The following is a 9,137-nucleotide window of genomic DNA, read 5'->3' as shown; positions in this document are numbered from 1 at the left end:
AAAAAAAAAAACGCTGAATATAGATATCCGTATCTTCTGGCTTGTAGGGATTCTGCTGAAAGGTATGCTGTCAGCCTGATGGGCTTCTATTTGTAGTTTACCCGGGCCTTCTCTATAGTTGTTTTGGACATTTTCTTTCATTTCAATCTGATAACTGTCTGGGGGATGGTATTTTGCAGTGTTCTCAGAATTTCTTGAATTAGAATTTTGGTCTCTCTAGAAAGGTTGTGGAAAAAATTCATGGACAATAAACTAGAAAGTTGCTTGCTTGCTCTGCCTCTTTCAGGAATGTCAGTGACTCATAGGTTTGAATGCCATATTTCATAAAGATTTTGTTCAGGTTTTATATTCTTTTAAAAATATTTGTCTGACAGCTAATTCAACTAAAGAATCTTAGAGCTCTGAGATTCTCCTTAGCTTCATCTATTCTGTTAATACTCCCAGTTACATTATGTAATTATGTAGTGTGCTTTTCAGCTCTACCAGATTTTAAAATGGACATTTCAGTTTTCAACATCTGTATTGTCTTATTGTGTTCCTTAAATTCCTTAGATTAGGTTTCAACTTTCTCCTGAATCTCAATGATCTTCATTCATACCCATATTCTTTACCCTGTGTCATTTAACCCATCTCAGCCTGGTTAAGAACCACTCCCAGAGAGCTACTGTGGCCCTTTGGAAGTTCGAAGACATTATGGCTTTTCAAACTGCCAGAGTTCTTGCAGTACTTCTTTCTCATGTATGTGGACTAATATTCTTTCAATCTTTGAAGATGCTGTGCTTTGTATGACATTTTTCTTTTATCTTCTTCAATGCCCTTGGGGATTGATTGAGGTGTAAAGTGGGTTCAGTTGACTGGCTTCATTTCTGGAAGGTTTTAGGGGGCCAAGGCTCACCTCAGGATTCCTGGGCTGCATGCTCCAACTCTGGGGAAACAGGGTCAAGAAAGGAGGCTGTGTTCTCTGGTCCCTCAAGGTTAGAAACAAGGTGAACTGGAGAGGCTGATGTGTTCCTGTTACACTGTTCACGGTATTCAAATAGGGCGTGGCATCCATAGTATTTCATTGGGTTGGTGGCAGTGGGATCCAGGCTCACTTGTTCATGCCAACAGCCTCAACAGCATGGAAGTGTGTACATGTGTCAGACGGGGAGGCACACTGGAAGAGGAGGTTTTAACATCGTCCATACTAGAACTCATGCCACTGGCTGCAAGATATAAGGCCCCGGAAGAGGCTAGTTGTTGCCACCCATGTGCACATTTGCACTTGGGGCAGAATGGCAGGTGTGGAGTTGCTGGTGCCCATTCACACCAGTAACAATAAGGGGTGAGGTTACCGTTGTTCATGCACACGATTGCACGGGTGATGGTAGAGCCGGAGCGAGATTACAAATACCTATAAATACATTTGTGCTGGCAGCACTCAACCTGTGGAGTCTGGTCTGTTGGAGCGCTCTGATAGGCCAAGTTTAGTTTCAATACATGCATTGGTGTGTATGTATATGTACGCAAGTCACATTCGGTTTTGGTTAGTGTTACATTGTCATATAATTTTAAGTCAGGTAATGTGATCACTCCAGCTTTGTTCTTTTGGCTCAGGATTACTGTCCATTCTTTGTCTTGTTCCTATTTCTGTGAAAAACTAACACTGGCATTTTGAAACTATAGATTGCTATATGTAGTATGGGTTTTTAACAATATAACTTCTCCCACTAAATGAACATGCAGTATCTTTTCATTTACTAGTGTCCTATTCAATTTCTATCAATGACTCATAGTTTTCACTGTAGATACATTTTACTTGATTGGTTAAGTTTCTTCCTATGTATTTTATTTGTATCTATTGGGATATTTATAATTCTCCCTTTCTAATATGAATGTCCTTATTTGTTTCTCTTTTATACTTGGTCTAACTAGAACTTCCAGTAATATGGTGAACTGAAGTGCTGAACATGGGCATTTTAAACTTCTTCCAAATCTAGCAGTATGCTTGTCAGTTTTTCTTGCTCAAAAGGACAGTGTAAGTTCTACTGCCAGTCTATTGAGATATCTTAACTCCATACCCAATTTTGTGATAATTTTTAATAAAATATTAAATTTCTAAAATACTTTTTGGACATCTATTACATTATAGTTGTTGACTTTCATTGTTATATGACATAAAACTAACTGATTTGCACAGCTTGAACAATCCATGCATTCCTAACATTAATCCACCTTGATAAGTATGAATTATATTTTTAGTGTGTTGAATACAGTTTACTAGCATCTTCTGGATTTTTCCATCTGTGTGAATCAGACATATTTGCCTTATGGGGTTTATAGTTGTTTGGGGGTTTTTGGACCTTTTCCTTTAGTTATCAGGGAAACACTGGACTTGTAGAATGAAACTCAAAGTATTTGCTCCTTTTCCATTCTTTGAAATTTTGCTTAGTTGGTCCTCTCTTCCATTCTTCTTTCCTTCCTGTATTCCATTAAGTTATGTTTTTCTGATAGTATATTTTAATTCCTTTCTTTTATTTTCTGGGGTTTTTGCATGGTTGTTGTCATGAGGCTTGCAAAAAACATCATATAACCAATAATTTTAAATTAATGACAAGGTATCTGTAATCACAAGGAATGACAAAGAGAAAACCAAAGAACTCCACACTTTATCTCCACCCTACAAGCTATGATCTTATATTGTTGTTTATGTTTATCTATCTCTAATATTTTCGTAGTTATAATTTTAATAGAATTACCTTTTAGTCTTCCTACTAAAAATGAGTTTACATACCACACAGTATTATTCTATATTTGTGTACCTCCTTTTTCTATGAGCTGTAAACATTCAGATGTTTTCTTTTTGCTGATTAATGTCCTTATTCAGATTGAATTACTCTTTCTAGCATTTCATGTAAGACAGGCCTGATGCTGACAAAAATTCCTCAGCTGTTGTGTGTCTGGTTTATTTTTCAAGTTTGAAGAATATTTTGCTGGATTTCATATCCTGATTTGGCAGGTTATTTCCTTCAGCACTAAATATGTCATCATACTCCCTCCTAGCCTGTAAACTCTTCACTATCAGATGTATCAGAGCTCCTTTATACATTATTTGCTTCTGTCTTCTTGCAGCTTTTAGGACCATTTAAATTTTTCTCTACCTCTGAACATTTGATTGTTACATTCCTTCATATAGCCTTATTTTGGTTGAATCTGCTTTTGTTTTTTACTGTTTTCTACCTGGGTAATCACATCTAGATATACACATACATAGCTCACTGCAACCTCTGCCTCCCGGGTTCAAGAAATTCTCATGTCTCACCCTCCCAAGTAGCTGGGACTACAGGCGTGGGCCACCACACCCCGCTAACTTTTGTATTTTTAGTAGAGACGGGGTTTCACCATGTTGGGCAGGCTCGTCTCGAACTCCTGACCTCAGGTGATCCACCCACCTCAGCCTCCCAAAGTGCTGGGATTATAGGCGTGAGCCACCATGCCCGGCCTATTTCTCTAAACTTTCAACTCCAAACTCTCCCTCTTTAACAATGGTAACTCTGAGATTTGTGCTTTCAAGATTATTTTCTTCACCTTGTAGGCATGCTTCATACTTTTTTGTTCTTTTTGCTTCTTTCTGCACTCACTGTGCATTTTCAAATAGCCTGTCTTTAACAATACTGATTCTTGTTCTGCTGTATCAGTTTTGCTGTTGAGACCTTCTGATGCATTTGTCCAGTCAGTCATTTTTCTCAGTTCCAGTATTTCAGTTTGGTTACCTATTGTTTCAGTATTCGTTACATTTCTTTAATAAATTCCTGAATTGCTTTTCTGCATTATCATGGTGTTTGCTCTTTTCCCAAAACGTTTCTCCTGAATTCTTACCCTGACATCACACACATCACCATTTCATTAGGGACGGTCAGTGGCTACTTCCTTTGTATATGTGAGATCATAGTTCTTAGCTATTTTGAGTTTCCTGTATGAGACAACATAACTACATCACTCCAAAACTAGATCCCATAGTCCTTTTGGAGATGTCATGTCTCCTGGATGGTCTTATGCTTGTGGAATTTCTCCAGTGTCCAGGCATTTTAAGAGTTAGGTATTTATTCCAATCTTTGCAGACTGCTACTTCGTAGCTGCCCTTCTTCACAGGGCGTCCCCAAAATTAAATGTGATTGTGGTGTTTTATCTAAGAATGTGGTCACTGCAATCATTTCATCACTAGAGGGCGCCCTAGGACCAGGAACACAGTCAGGCTTAAAGCCTCCCACATACAGAGCCTCCGTGGACCTGGGGAATACAAGGGTAGACTGCCTGGGTTACTAGGCAAATTATCTCACTGTCTTCTATTTCGTTCCCCCAACAGGAATAAGCCTCTGTGTACTCAGTTGACAAGAGTTGAGGAAGGGTTACTAAAGTCCCCTACTATTACTGTATTGCAGTTTCTGTCGCTTTAGGTCGCTTACACTTTGCTTTATATATTTTGGTGTTCTGCTGCTGGATGCACATTTACGATTTTTATATCCTCTTCCTGAATTGACCCTTCATAAGTATTTACTACATAATACTTTGTCTCTATTCACACCTTTTCACTTAATACATACTAAGTGAAAATTTTCTGTTATCTGATACAAATACAGATGCTATTTATTGGTTTCCATTTGAAACCTTTTTGAATCCCTTCACTTTTAGTCAATATGTATATATAATTTTTTACATACAGCATATAATTGGGACTAATTATTATTATTATTATTTTGAGACAGAATTTCCCCCATTGCCCATGCTGAAGTGCAGTGGCGTGATCTCGGCTCACTGCAACCTCCACCTCCCAGGTTCAAGCGATTCTCCCGTCTCAATCTCCCAAGTAGCTGGGATTACATGCGCATGCCACCAAGTCCGACTAATTTTTTTTGTTTTTTATTAGAGACGCGGTTTCATCACATTGCTCAGGCTAGTCTCTAACTCCTGACCTCAGGTGATCCGCCTGCCTCGGCCTCCCAAAGTGCTGGGATTACAGGCTTAAGCCACTGCGCCCAGCCGATTTTTTAAATATCCACTGAGTCACTCTCTTTTCTTTTTTTCTAGAGCAGTATTATTATTGATAGGTAAGAAATCACTACTGACATTTTGATTAGTACTTTTTTGTCGTTTTGCAAATTTTCTTCCTTCTCCCATTGTGGTTAAGTGACTTTATTTGGTAGTATCTCATAGATAAAAGTATTTTTAAACAGATAATAATTTTCATCATAAGGAATATAAACAGCCAATCAATTTTATACTTCAATTCCCCCACATTTTGACTTTCTCATGTCTATTTTTATATTGGCTATATTTGATGATGCTGCTATACTTACTTTTCATAGACTTGCATCTTACTCCTTGTATTATGGATATGAAGCTTAAATAAGAGAGTATTAATTTATTCTGAATTTGCCTATCCTTTTGCATTGGCCACTGAGGTCTGTAATGTCAAACTTTCTCTTTGGACATTAGCACATTTTTCTTCAGGATAAAGAAGTTAGAATTTTTTTTTTTTTCCGAAGGAGTCTGGCTCTGTTGCCGAGGCTGCAGTGCAGTGGCCGGATCTCAGCTTCCTGCAAGCTCCGCCTCCCGGGTTTAAGCCATTCTCCTGCCTCAGCCTCCCGAGTAGCTGGGACTACAGGTGCCCGCCACCTCGCCCGGCTAGTTTTTTGTATGTTTTAGTAGAGACGGGGTTTCACCGTGTTAGCCAGGATGGTCTCCATCTCCTGACCTCGTGATCCGCCCGTCTCAGCCTCCCAAAGCGCTGGGATCACAGGCTTGAGCCACCGCGCCCGGCCAGAACTTAACATATCTTGAATGACAGTCTAGTGATGAATTCTCACCATGTTCTCTTTTCTTTCTGTAAACGATGTTATCTCTCAGTCTTTCAAGGAAATCTTCTGTGGTTATAGTATTGTTGGTTAACTTTTTTCCTTTAGCATTTTACGTCACTTCACTCCCTCCTGGTATGTACAATTTCTGATCAGAAGTCTGTTAACAAACAAATTGGAAGTATATAATGTTATTTGCTTTCCTCTTGCTGTTTTCAGTGTCCCTTCCCTTTGTAGTATGTTTATGAGATTATATATACACCTTGGGGTATTCTTATTTAAACTGAATCTATTTGGTCTTTAACACTGTTGTACCTGAATAGTAGTACTTTCCTCTACATTTGGAATGTATTCTGTTATTTCCAGGGCTTTACTGCCCTGGAAATTCCAAAACTACCACTTGACCAACAATGATTATTTAATTTGCTGTTTGGACGTTATTCTCTATAGCCTGTAGATATTCTCTAGACCTTTTCACTCTATTTTTTTAATCTCTACAGATTCTCCAATACCCTATCTTTAAGATGACTACTTTTTTATGCTTGATCCATTCTGCTATTGACATCCTCTAATAATTATTTCAGTTGAAACAATTATTTCTCACTTGCAATATTTGGTATACTTTATTATTTCACTCTCTTCATCAAGTTTCTAATAAATTCTTGGATTTCTTTTCTGCATTATCTTGGGTTTTGCTACATTTCCTTAAAATTGCATTTATGAATTCTCGATTCGAGAGTTCAAACATTACCATCTCATTAGGGTTGGCAACTGGCTCCATGCTTTCTCTGTTCAGGGTAGTCATGGTTATTGGCTTGCTGCTGTTTCTTGTAGACGTATGCCTATAGTTTGACATTGAACAATTATATATTTATTGCAGTCTCAGCTCTCTAGCTTCTTTTGGTCTTCCTAGAGTATGTTTTCTTAGATATTACTTGTAGTTCCGTTCCCTGTCAAGACTACTTAATCTGTGAGTGCTGCCTGTTTTAGATTTGACTCAGTTCTCACAAACATTTGGAGCATTGCCCATCCCATATAGGGATCCCAAAGTCAATCCTCTGGCCGTGCAGGAAGGTTGCATAGGCATTTGTGCAAATAACTATGAACTCTGCCTAATACATTATAGTGCTGCTGAACAGCCACTCTGACTTGGCAACTACGTTGTTTGACGTAAAGATAATTATTTTTCAGGCTGGAGTTGTGAATCTCAACTGGCCCAATTGTCTTTCACTGCCATCATGGGATTTTCTTTCTACAGGCACACACAATACTTCCCATGTGTTAAGCTACAAATAGCTTTTCAACAAGAGAAACCAAGATGGTGAAGAAGCTGTCTGTGCCAAAATCTCACATTTATCCCATGTTGAATTGGTGAATGTCGATAAAATTTTCCACACATTATGGCAGACACATAGGAGTCTCATAAATACAGAAGAAGCCTTTTATCATCTGCTCCAAGTTTTTCACCTCTCTGTAGTCTAAGGAAATGTCTCAGCCTCAGATTTCAGTTCTGGGATATAACTTGTGATATATTACAAGTGATATATTACTGAGGTTCTACAGGGGTGAGTAAAACCAGAGTGTTTTTACTCTGAGATTTTGGTGACCCATTATGTTCTTGATGACACACCTTACATATATTTATATCACATATGGCTAAACGAATTGTTGTAATTATTAATACTTTTGTAGATGGACATCATGGCAGGTGCCCATAATACCATCGAATCAGAAGGCTGAGGAGGGAAAACTGCTTGAGCCCAGAAGTTTCAGACCAGTCTGAGCAACACAGCAACAGCCATCTCATAAAAAAGTTTTGTGTATTAACGTTAACAATAAAGATACACGTTATTGTACACCACCATTACAGTGTATCAGTACTGTGAATTTGAGTTTTTACTTACCTTTTACTAGCGAGTTTTATACATTCATGGTTTTGTGTTATGCATGAGCTGCTTCTTTCAATTTGAAGAACTCCCTATAACATTTCACTCGTTTTAACGAATGAGAGAAAAAAGGTGAAGTCTTCAATATTTGTGGATTCGTTAATATTTTCAGTTTATTTTCCAGATATATTAAAATTCTGTATAGTTCCATCCAAATATTGGAATTTAGGAATCATCCCAGATAATTTTCCCTGTCCTTTATTTCTCTGTTCCACCCTTCCTTTGCTGTGTTCACATTATCATTTTTCTATCTCTTGCTTATAAGTTGTTACCCTCCTGTATTAAAACCATTTTTCTAGGTGCTTTACATATTTCCATATTATGTTAAAATAAAAATTCACAAAATGCTGCAAATACAGTACCGTTTACACATACCACTCACCCAATTTTCCCCAGTGGTGATATTTTCCATTAACATTGTACAATATCACAACCAGCATACTGACACTGGTGAAATGTGCATGTTTACATGACATTTTATCACATGTATACATTGTTGTAACCACTGCATGAATCAGAATGCAGAATTAATCCATCATTAAAAATGTACCCCTTCCACTAGTCTTATAATCACATATGACCTTAACTTCCACCATCCCTAACAGATGACTATGAACAGTGTTCTCTAAACTATTTAATTTCATCACATTAAGATACATAAAAATAAGCATTATATTACAACATGAAATGGGTTTTTCCTTCAGAATTGAGAATCATCTAAGAATTATTTGTATAGTAATAGTTTATTCCTTTTGAGTTGTATTACACAATATGGAAGTAACAGACTTCTTTAACTGTTTACCTGGTGAATAACATGTGAGTTGTTTCCAGGTTCTGACTATTACAAATAAAAATTTCTGTGAACAGTCAAGTGCAGGTTTGGTCTACACATAAATTTTCAGTTCTATGAAATAGCCCATGACAGTAATTGCTAAGCCTAACTGTATGTGTGTGTTTGGTTTTAAAAGAAATTGCCAAATTATTTTCCAATGTGGTATACAGTTTTATATTCCCTTCAGCAATAAAGATTCAATTTTTTCTGCATGCTTCTCAGCCTTTGGAATCATTATTTTAACTATTTCAGCTACTGAAATAAATCTGCTGTAGGCCAGGTGTGGTGGCTCACACCTGTAATTCCAGCACTTTGGGAGGCTGAGGAAGGTGGATCACCCGAGGTCAGGTGCTCGAGACCAGCTTGGCCAACATGGAGAAACCCCTCTCTATAAAAATACAAAAAAGAACAAAAAAAAATTAGCTGGGCATGGTGGTGGGCGCCTGTAATCCCAGCTACTTGGGAGGCTGAGGCAGGAGAATCACTGGAACCTGGGAGGTAGAGGTTGCAGTGAGCCGAGATCGC

At 37.9% G+C, this 9,137-nt stretch overlaps 1 pseudogene across 1 annotated transcript in view; it reads left to right on the top strand.

The window, feature by feature from the left end:
• Window positions 1–1,274: 1,274 nt before the first annotated feature.
• The window catches only part of LOC105503686, a 61,601-nt pseudogene continuing 53,738 nt past the window's right edge, over window positions 1,275–9,137 (top strand). Inside the window, exon 1 of the transcript XR_001000521.1 lies at window positions 1,275–1,324. The product of XR_001000521.1 is annotated as a 40S ribosomal protein S24 pseudogene (transcript). The remainder of the gene's footprint in view (window positions 1,325–9,137) is intronic.

This window comes from Colobus angolensis, unplaced genomic scaffold (genome assembly GCF_000951035.1).
Source record: "Colobus angolensis palliatus isolate OR3802 unplaced genomic scaffold, Cang.pa_1.0 Scaffold87, whole genome shotgun sequence".
Taxonomy (NCBI): Eukaryota; Metazoa; Chordata; class Mammalia; order Primates; family Cercopithecidae; genus Colobus; species Colobus angolensis.
The sequence above is the reverse complement of the archived record's forward strand: the minus strand, read 5'-3'. Positions and strand labels throughout refer to the sequence as shown.